The following is a 12,055-nucleotide window of genomic DNA, read 5'->3' as shown; positions in this document are numbered from 1 at the left end:
GTGAGGATAGAGGAGGAATGAGGATACAGGAATGAGGACACAGGAGGAGTGAGGATGCAGGAGGATACAGGAGGAGTGAGGATACAGGAGGAGTGAGGATACAGGAGGAGTGAGGATACAAGAGTGAGGATACAGGAGGAGTGAGGATGCAGGAGGATACAGGAGGAGTGAGGATACAGGAGGAGTGAGGACACAGGAAGAGTGAGGATGCAGGAGGATACAGGAGGAGTGAGGATACAGGAGGAGTGAGGACACAGGAAGAGTGAGGATGCAGGAGGATACAGGAGGAGTGAGGATACAGGAAGAGTGAGGATGCAGGAGGATACAGGAGGAGTGAGGATACAAGAGGAGTGAGGATACAAGAGGAGTGAGGATGCAGGAGGAGTGAGGATACAGGAGTGAGGATGCAGGAGGAGTGAGGATACAAGAGTGAGGATACAGGAGGAGTGAGGATGCAGGAGGAGTGAGGATACAAGAGTGAGGATACAGGAATGAGGATACAGGAGGAGTGAGGATAGAGGATAGAGGAGGAGTGAGGATGCAGGAGGATACAGGAGGAGTGAGGATGCAGAAGGAGTGAGGATACAAGAGGAGTGAGGATACAGGAGTGAGGATACAGGAGTGAGGATGCAGGAGGAGTGAGGATACAGGAGTGAGGATGCAGGAGGAGTGAGGATACAAGAGTGAGGATACAGGAGGAGTGAGGATACAAGAGTGAGGATGCAGGAGGAGTGAGGATACAGGAGGAGTGAGGATGCAGGAGTGAGGATGCAGGAGGAGTGAGGATACAGGAGTGAGGATGCAGGAGGAGTGAGGATACAGGAGGAGTGAGGATACAGGAGTGAGGATACAGGAGGAGTGAGGATACAGGAGTGAGGATGCAGGAGGAGTGAGGATACAGGAGGAGTGAGGATGCAGGAGGAGTGAGGATACAAGAGTGAGGATACAGGAATGAGGATACAGGAGGAGTGAGGATAGAGGATAGAGGAGTGAGGATAGACGAGGAGTGAGGATACAAGAGTGAGGATACAGAAGGAGTGAGGATGCAGGAGGATACAGGAGGAGTGAGGATACAGGAGTGAGGATACAAGAGGAGTGAGGATACAGGAGGAGTGAGGATACAGGAGGAGTGAGGATACAGGAGTGAAGATGCAGGAGGAGTGAGGATGCAGGAGGAGTGAGGATACAGGAGGAGTGAGGATACAAGAGGAGTGAGGATACAGGAGTGAGGATACAAGAGGAGTGAGGATACAGGAGTGAGGATACAGGAGGAGTGAGGATGCAGGAGGAGTGAGGATACAAGAGTGAGGATACAGGAGTGAGGATACAGGAGGAGTGAGGATAGAGGATAGAGGAGGAGTGAGGATACAGGAGGAGTGAGGATACAGGAGGAGTGAGGATACAGGAGTGAGGATACAGGAGGAGTGAGGACACAGGAGTGAGGATACAGGAAGAGTTAGGATACAGGAGGAATGAGGATGCAGGAGGAGTGAGGATACAGGAGGAGTGAGGATACAAGAGTGAGGATACAGGAGGAGTGAGGATGCAGGAGTGAGGATGCAGGAGGAGTGAGGATACAGGAGGAGTGAGGATACAAGAGTGAGGACACAGGAGGAGTGAGGACACAGGAGGAGTGAGGACACAGGAGGAGTGAGGATACAGGAGGAGTGAGGATACAAGAGGAGTGAGGATACAGGAGTGAGGATACAGGAGGATACAGGATACAGGAGTGAGGATACAGGAGGAGTGAGGATGCAGGAGGATACAGGAGGAATGAGGATGCAGGAGTGAGGATACAGGAGGATACAGGATACAGGAGGTGTGAGGATGCAGGAGGATACAGGATACAGGAGTGAGGATACAGGAGGAGTGAGGATACAGGAGGATACAGGATACAGGAGGTGTGAGGATGCAGGAGGATACAGGATACAGGAGGAGTGAGGAGTGAGGATACAGGAATGAGGATACAAGAGTGAGGAGTGAATATACAGGAGGATACAGGAGGAATGAGGATAGAGGAGGAGTGAGGATACATGAGTGAGGATACAGGAGGAGTGAGGATACAGGAATGAGGATACAAGAGTGAGGAGTGAAGATACAGGAGGATACAGGAGGAATGAGGATAGAGGAGGAGTGAGGATACAGGAGTGAGGATAGAGGAGGAAGGAGAATAGAGGAGGAATGAGGATACAGGAGGAGTGAGGATACAGGAGTGAGTATACAGGAGGAGTGAGGATTGAGGATACAGGAGTGAGGATACAGGAGGAATGAGGATACATGAGGAGTGAGGATACAGGAGGAATGAGGATACATGAGGAGTGAGGATACAGGAGTGAGGATACAGGAGTGAGGATACAGGAAGAATGAGTATACAGAAAGTGAGGATACAGAATGAGTGAGGATACAGGAGTGAGAATACAGGAGGAGTGATAATTCAGGATACACGAGGACTGAAGATACAGAAGGAGTGATGCTACATGAGGAGTGGGGTGAAATGGTGGGAAGAAAGGTGGCGTTTGTGTGTGTGAGGATGTGAGGGAGGGGGGGGGGGGGAGGGAGGAGCTAAAATGGCAACGTGCTTGATTGATTCCATTTTTTTTCTTCTTTTTGTTGTTTGTTTTCCTTTGTTTTTTTTTGTTGTTTTTTTGTTTTTGTTTTGTTTTTTGTTCCCCGTGATTTGATCAGCAGCGACGATAGAGGAAAACTAAGAAGTGGGTGTGTGTTTTATTGACAGTGAGAGACAGAGACAAAGGCAAACATACATACATATAAATAGAAAGACAGAGAGCGAGGGGGAGGGGGGAGAGAAACAGAAAAAAAAACACGAAGGAACAGGAGAAGGAGGCGGAAGGAGAGGAAGAGAAAAGACTGGGAGAGACAGACAGACAGACAGACAGACAAAGAGACATTCTGTTTCAGTTTCGGGTTTCGGTTTTTAGAAGGCATCAATGCTTTGTATCTGAAAAAACAAAACAAAACAAAAAAACCCACTCATCCTCTGCCTGTCTGTCTTTCCGTCTGTCTGGGTCTCTCTCTTCCTCTGTCTACATTTCTGTCTGTCTGGGTCTCTCTCTTCCTCTGTCTACATTTCTGTCTGTCTGGGTCTCTCTCTTCCTCTGTCTACATTTCTGTCTGTCTGGGTCTCTCTCTTCCTCTGTCTACATTTCTGTCTGTCTGGGTCTCTCTCTTCCTCTGTCTACATTTCTGTCTGTCTGGGTCTCTCTCTTCCTCTGTCTACATTTCTGTCTGTCTGGGTCTCTCTCTTCCTCTGTCTACATTTCTGTCTGTCTGGGTCTCTCTCTTCTTCTATCTTCCTTCCTGCAGACCGATCCGGATAATTATGTTACGCCATGTCGGCTTTATAAAAAGGGGAGTAAATGCCTGAACACTCGTTGTCTGTCTGTCTGTCTGTTTGTCTGTCTTTCTGTCTGTCTGGGTCTCTCTCTTCCTCTGTCTGTCTAACTCTCTGTTTTTCTGGGTTTCCTGTCCTCTGTCTTAGTGTCTATCTTTCGGCCTGTCTGTGTCTCTCTGAGTGTCTTCTCCATTCTTTCACACTCTTTGCCCTCTCTTCCTGCTTTCACTCTCCTTCCTCCTCCTCCTCCTACTCCTCCTTCTCTTCCTTAAAACCGTTCATTCAAGGCTTTTACATTTCTTTCCCGAGAAGGTCCTTAAAGCTGTTTGAAATACTGCTCTATCTTGCCCAAAGCTACGACATCAAACATGTTGACTGAACGTCAAAGAGATCGTTTATTTTGTGTCAATTTTAGCCGATGCTTCTTGGGTTTTTGTTGGTTTCTTTCTTTCATCTCTTTGTCTTTGTTCGTTATTTGTTTGTCTGTGTATCTGTTTGACTGCCTTCTGTCTGTGTGTCTGCTGTATTTTGTCTATCTCTGCCCCTCATCCCTCCTCTACCCAATGTGGTTTTGATATATATCTGTATACCTGGGACTTTGCAACACGTGTTTGCACGTTCATTTGTCCATTATCAATTCTATTGCATTGTAATGCACTACATAAAAGGCTCTGTACTGTATATGTTTTGTGTTTTACTGCATTGTATTTTACTTTGTTCCCCCCCCCCCCATGCCCCCCCATCTCCGCCCGACAACGGAGCACGACTGCTTACATGGTGGGGGTAAAGCTGTCATTTTGAAGCCCACTCGTGTACATGAGTGTATGTGGGAGTTGCAACCCATGAACGAAGAAGAGGACTCTAAGTTTCATTGTAATGTGATGCATCCTATTGTACTCACGTTTTTACTAGCCAACTTGCTCATGTATCTACGCGCGCGCGCGCGCACACACACACACACACGCTCGCGCGCGTCGCACACACACACACACACACACCAGGAAACACCACACACACACACACACACACACACACACACACCTATACACAAATGAACCATTTGAAAACTAGAGGAGAAAAAGAGGAGACATTCGTTTTGAAATTTTGTTTTGCCATTCGTGGTTCAAAGAATGCTTTTTCTTTTTGTTAGATCCCTTCTCACGAAGAGATTGAAGGAAATGAGTGGGTGGATCGTAGTGCGAAAAAAAAAGGCGCAATGAATATTCACAAAGCTTTAGAAATTCATAATCCATTTTCATCACAAGAAGATTATTTTCAGGTGGAGAAAACCTGCTGGAACCATTTCAATGAAGTGAATTTAGGGCCTGATCTGTTACAGGAAATGCTAACCAGGCGTATAGCTCGCTCAGAAGGAATCGTGCTTTATCTTCCAAAACAAAAAGACAATTTCAGTAGCAGACGTTTAACGAATCTAATATACAAACTACGACTGAATGCTATAAAACAAAATTCACTACAAGAGTGGCTTGCCTTTGTGGCAATCAAATTACCCACATGCAAATAATCTGTGAATGTGATCATTTGAAAATATTCTTACCTCATTCATTTACAAAATCTGCAGTTCCAACTGCTGCCATTGGAAACGTTTGATAAGACAACCAACTTCTGTTTGAAATAGTTCAGACTTTACTATCTGATGCAATTCTACTGGTTGATTAGTTTGTTTGGTGTTTTTTTTATGCGTACATTTTTGCGATGCAAATTCAGGAGGGATGAATAGGAGAAATTAGTGACATGAGGTGGTGGTGGTGTGAAGAAGCGGGTGAATTTTCGAATAAAACCACAATTGTGGAAGGACGTTAAACAAAAGAACAACTACACGCACGCACACACACACGCACACACACACACACACACACACACACACACACACACACACACACATCTCTCGAATCCTTTCCCAGTCCTTCAAGCCCATACTATTCTGAAAACTCTTGCACATCACATCAGGAGGACAGACGTATCACTACTGGTCAATTTCCCCTTTTTTCATTGCCAGGAGGGGAATCAATCCTCATAGCTCTACCGCCCCCACCCCCCACACCCTCCACACCCCCACTTTCACTGTCTCCCTCCCTCCCTCCCTCCCTTCCTGCTACTTCTTCCGCCTCTTCAACTTCTCTGCCTCCCTCTGTCCCTGCCTCTGTCTCTGTCTTTCTCTCGCTCTTTGTCTCTGTCTGTTTCTCTGTCTCTCTTTCTCTCTCTTTCGCTCTTTTTGTCTGTCTGTCTCTCACTCATACACACACGTGCACATTCATAAACACACACACACACACACATATGCATACAGACATACATATAAGCATGCATACAGATACACATAGACACACACACACACACACACACACACTTAAACACACACACACACATAGATACGTACATATGCATACACACATATGCACACGCGCGCATGCGCACGCGCGCACACACACACATACACAAATCTCATTACACCTCCAGACACTTGGAACCGTCTTGCTGGGATTGGATTTCAGAAGATAGTAACAGCACTTTCTGGTGGTACTCTATAGGTGGTACTCTATACTGTTGCCCGATTTCTACTCAGGACAACCGTCGTTTCTCGATGTTGATCTTATTTTTGTATTTTATGTGTGTTTGTGAGCGTGTGTGTGTGTGCGTGCGTGCGTGCGTGCGTGTGTGTGTGTGTGTGTGCTTGTGTGTACATGTGTGTGCGTGTATGTGTGTGTGTGTGTGTGTGTGTGTGTGTGAGAGAGAGAGAGAGAGAGAGAGAGAGAGAGAGAGAGAGAGAGAGAGAGAGAGAGAGAGAGATTCATAACTTGGAATCCATAACTCAGAAACGTTTACTTTAATGTAAGAATTAAGATTTACAAAGATTTTTTTTTCACTGGCTTGCAACACGCACTCTGTACCCTTTTCACTAAAGCACTGAAATCCCATTCAACCTTTAGCTTTGGGACTTTACAGCCTTGGCAGACCCCCCTGTCATGGACCATCGTGCCTGCCTGTATTCTGCCTGAGGCAAGGCAAAATGCCCGAGGGCAAGCAGTATCCAGTCTTCAGGGAACACAAGAGCCTACCAGCGGGTCTACAAACCCGAAGGCAGTTTCCTCTCGCTGCCTGTCAAGGGTGACTGCCCATGAAGCAGAGGTAAATATGGCGGATCCTTTTGCAGCATTTTTCTTTCTTTTTTTTTTTTTAAAGGGAAAACAAGCATGCTTTACGGATAGCACGTGTTTTGCGAACTCTCTCGACAATGTTCCAAGCTGTGATGCGATGAGGAGTGAAACTGAGAGCATACACAGATGGGAATCATCAGGAATTAAGGAAAAAAGACGATGGGTTAGCTGTCTGAGTGACTCGGCGTGTGTGTCTTGAATACGAAGATAACTTATCCTTCAAGGTAAACTGTACCTGTGGGTCCCAACCTGTCAAAGATAACTTGCCTGAAGGCAAAATGAATTTTGTCTTGAATACGGCCCCTGTGTCTACAAACCTGAAGGCAGTTTCCCCTTACTACCTGTCAAGGGTGACTGCTCATGAAGCAGAGGTAAATACGGCAGATCCTTTTGTAGCATTGTTCTTTTGTTGAGGGAAAACCGCCGTGCTTTGCGGATAGCACGTGTTTTGCGAACTCTCTTGAGAGTGCTCTGAAGTGTGGTGGGTGAGCAGTAAAACCCAGAGCGTGCACAGAAGGGAATCACCGGGATTTCTAATTACAGACAATGGGTTAGCTGCCTGAGCGCATCACGCCATCACGCGTGTCTTCAATAGGAAGATAATTTAACCTTCATGTTAAACTGTATCTGCAGGTCCCTACCATGTCAAAGGGTAACTTACCTGAAGGCAAAATGAATTTTGTCTTGAATGTGACTCATATTGTTGCAGAAGAATGCAGAACATAACATTCTGAAATCAACCGAGTTTTTCCTCCAAATAGGCACGTGTAAACGCGGCGGGTAATAATTAATGTGGAAGTAAATTCCCTCTGCTTGTGGTTCATGCATATGCAAGACAATGGAAACCGTTGCAATGAAACGAATTTCGTCGCCTTAGCATTGCTTGAAAGCAGGGTTCAATGAGATAAACCCAACCAAGGGAAAGTGGACATGGTTTGCATTTTGTTGCTTTTAATGTTTCTTTTGTCAGGTGGGTCAAAGTGAAGGGAATTCTGAGTTCCATTTTACAGACGCGCGCGCGGACACACACACACCACACACACACACACACACACACTCACTTACTCACTCACACATTAAAGTATCTCACACACACACACACACACACACACACACACACACACACACACACACACACACACACACACACACACACACCAAACCACATTACAAGTGACATTGAACATGAATATAAGTAAACAATCTGTGGCACAAATACAAACACACACACACTCACACACAAACATTATATATAAACACACACACACACACGCGCGCACACAACACACACACACACACACACACACACACACACACACACACACACACACACGCAAACTCTCCATAAAAAAGAAAAAAAAACCCATGCATAACATGAATAAGCACTCTGGCACACAACAACAACAACAACGACAACAAAAAGTTAAACAACACCAACAACAACATCAACACTGACACCCACAACAAAAAAATAATGAACCGAAATACACCCATAAAAAACAACACATGACATGGTTAAGCAATCTGGGAGCATGTGGCTGTCGTTAACGGTGCACAACATCCAGCCTGTGACAGGGTCTTAATCACGTCTCTGTGCTTTTTCAAAGACGCTCAACAACTGACCCCATTTTTCTGTAAATGTTCTTAATGTCCCCCTTGGGACCAGGCAAAGAGGATTTGGGATCTGCATCCCTGGCAGGTTGGTTGGTTTTTTTTTGTTTGTTTTTGTTTGTTTGTTTGTTTGTTTCTTCTTCGCCTCAAGCCAAAAAGAAAGGAATGGTTAATTCAAAACCACACAATAAACGCAAACAAAAATACCACCATTTTCTAAACCATTTTCTGTGGGAGAGATGTCAACTGAAGATATAGGCCGGGGAAAAATGTGTCTCTGACTCTGTCTGTCTGTCTCTGTCTGTCTGTCAGTCTGTCTCTCAGAACCACATGGGAGTTAACCACCACAGCTAGCAATCTGCGCTTTCTCAATAACTTAGATATTGTGTCCATTTTCCCTGCTTCTCTCTTGCCCCACGCTCTTTAAGTTTGATGTTGATAAGCTCAACTTGAGGATTGCTGTTATCAAGTTCCCAAGATCTAGCCACAGCTGAAGAGCTTGTGTTCCTGGGTAGCACTGTCAGACACGATGAGAGAGAGAGAGAGAGAGAGAGAGAGAGAGACAGAGACAGAGACAGAGACAGAGACAGAGACAGAGACAGAGACAAAGACAGACTTTGAGAGACAGATGGTCTCCATATGCAATCTAATGGTTTTGAGTTTTCTGTAGAAAAAACACATTTGATCCTCTTTAATAACGGTTATAATCCCAGCAAACTACCACGGTTTTTTTTAGGAGGACGTGAAATATTTTTCAAGTCGGAAATCAAATTTCTTGGGATCCTATTTACTTCAAAACTAAACTGGAAGAAACACATTGATTCAATGGTGACTAAAGCAGTTAAAAGTTTAAATTTCTTAAAAATTGTAAGTCACTCTCCTTGGGGACAAGACTCCAAAATTCTTTTACATTTAGCGACATCTCTCGTAAGATCAAGATTGACCTACGGTCAAGAAATTTTCTTTTCTGCCCCGCCGACGTTCCTAAAGAAGCTGCGAATAATTGACAGTAAAGCTGTGAAACTGGCTTTAGGGGTACCTGTGCATACTAAGACCTCAGAAGCCTATAAGCTTGCGGGTATTCTACCACTAGATGAAATCAGAAAATTAAGTTCTGCTAAATATATTGTGAGATGTACAGCAGTGGATGATTTTGAGGAATTAAATATTAGGTCTGATATTGATTTTCCAAAAAATGCACAAAATAATTCAAGTCTACAAACCATTCGCACATATGTGTCAGATATTTTAAATTCTTCAGACATTGATTTGCATGATATGGCACCTCGTGTTCTGGTGCCACCTGTCCCTCCCTGGGAGTTAACAAAAGCAAACGTCAACATATGTGCTTCTGACACAACAAAAGGAGAATCTCCACATATAATAGCAGCATCTGTCAGAATTGAATTAGAAGAAAATTTTGATTATCATTTAAAAGTTTACACTGATGGCTCGGTCCTGGATGATAGCAGTGCAGGATCTGCTTTTGTCATTCCTGACCTAAAAACAGAAAAATCATATTATTTAGGTAAGGGACATTCAATTTTTACAGCTGAATTGGTGGCCATCCTTATGGCTTTAAATCATCTTGTTGATATACCAATCATAATAAGTAATATCCTATTTTGTGTTGATTCTCAATCTGTCTTAAAAGGTTTGCTCCTTTTTGAGAATAATCAAAGAGAAGATTTATTTTTTGAAATTAGGTATTTATTGCACTCCCTATTTGTGAAGGGTACAAATGTTGATTTTTGTTGGATACCATCCCACACTGGATTCCGTTATAACGACCAAGCAGATAGGGCAGCAAAAAGGGGAGCAAAAAATCATATAGATAGTATAAAAGTATATTGCCCATTGTCCTACAAGGAAATAAGCAATATACTAGAAAGAGACTTTTATAGGTGCTTGAATTCAAGTCTAAAACCTCGTCAGTTGACTCTCTCAGACTTTGGTCCGATTCGCAGACCAATTCTGAGCTTAGCTCTCAGACTATTATCAAATTCATTACGGACCAAGTATTGTTCTAATGTCAAGTGTATATGCTTTAATAACCTGACAATTGAGCATATAATTTTTCACTGTAGCTTGATGAAGCCTTTTGTACACGAAAGTGTGTCTTCACAAGTGACTGAGAACGTTGATGTTTTTGACTTTTTGCATTCATTATCAGTTGTTTCGCTTGTCAGTTTAACGACTTCTCTTTTACGAAGTCCTTTAAGTAATTTCCTGTAACTGTATTTAGAGGGTTTTTTTTTTTTTTTTTTTTTTTTGTTTGTTTGTTTGTTTTTGTTTTTCTTTCAAATTTCACCCACATTTTTACCCTCATTTGCCCAGTTTCCCCAAACCCTCCATTCATCCACATCTCCCACCCCTTCTAACAGATAATACTCAGATGTATTCATAAATACTTTTACAAAATGTCTTCAATCACCGATATGTGTGACGGGACATTAAACAAAAATTCCTTCCTTCCTTCCTGGTCTCCATGATTATACTTGTGTACCTGGCCAGCACTGTCAGACACGATGAGAGAGAGAGAGAGAGAGAGAGAGAGAGAGAGAGAGAGAGAGAGAGAGAGAGAGAGAATCAGACAGACAGACAGACAGACATACAGACAGACAGACAGAGACAGAAAGAGACAGAGAGACAGACGGGAGAGCAGGAAGCGACATCAAGAGCCTGCTCGACAAGGCACATTTTCTGGCCCAGTTCCATCTCCAGTCAACAGCTTACACGCCCAGTTCGGTCAAGAGAACATGGAGACTATCACCGTGAGAAGGTGGAAATGGGTTGGATTGGATACGTAAATGCGGTGAGAACAGGTTAACATCATCTGGACAGCCTTCTACTGAACACCAGAAGGTAGAAGCAAGAGAGGAAGGCCAAAGAACTTCTGGCGCAGAACAATCGAAGGAGAAATCAAGACATACCTGGGGTACCATTCAGGGACTGGCCCCAAACGGACAGACAAGAAAGGAGGTTCTTCATTGTTACCCTAGATGCCAGGGGTCATAACGGGCAGTAGGTCAGTTTCAGTTTCAGTAAGTAAGTAAGTAAGATCTAGGTTCATCAATGATGATATCTATAATCATCAAACGATGGATTGATTCATGAGTATCCGCTTCCTCCGAGTACTTTGAATGCAACTTTAACCATCATCAGTCTGGACACGTGGAATCGCATGTGTAAACGTCGAGAAGGTGTCCTTGAGAGGCCCACATTCACTCGTTAGAAAGGCACATTAGAGCAAAAAAAAAAAAAGAAAAAAAAAAGACAGTTTGAACACTTGCAATTGTATCCAATGTCCATTAGCATGAACAGAAAAAGAGAGAGAGAAAAACACAGACGGATAACTATAAAAGAATGGTTTGTGTACGTGAGAGAGAGAGAGAGAGAGAGAGAGAGAGAGAGAGAGAGAGAGAGAGAGAGAGAGAGAGAGAGAGAGAGAGAGAGATGCGGCAGGGGACAAGACCCTCCTCCACCCCCTAAGAAAGGAAGACAACTGCACACACGTCCCCCAACTCTTTTCAGTATTATACATGAACATGGAAATTAACTCAGACTGGTCTTTTGTGTGTTTTGTCTTTTTTATTCTTAAGGTCATCGTACAAAAAATGACACCCCCCAAAAAAAACAACAACAACAAAACCAAAAAAAACAAACAAACAAACAAAACCAAATAGGAAATAAAAAAATCCCAGTGAAGGCTTATTGATTCATGATAGAGGTATCTGACACTCCATGCCCATAACAAAACAGACGATCCTTTCAATCTGCTCGCGGTTTCCAAAGTAGCACCCTATCCGCTGTGTATGTGCATCATTATTGGAACCGATGTTTACCAGAACCGATTTCCCATAAAATCCCCCCCCCCACCACCACCCCCTGCTCTATCTTTGACTGATTATAC

This window comes from Babylonia areolata, chromosome 1 (assembly GCF_041734735.1).
Source record: "Babylonia areolata isolate BAREFJ2019XMU chromosome 1, ASM4173473v1, whole genome shotgun sequence".
Lineage (NCBI taxonomy): Eukaryota > Metazoa > Mollusca > Gastropoda > Neogastropoda > Buccinidae > Babylonia > Babylonia areolata.
Note: the sequence above shows the minus strand (reverse complement) of the source record.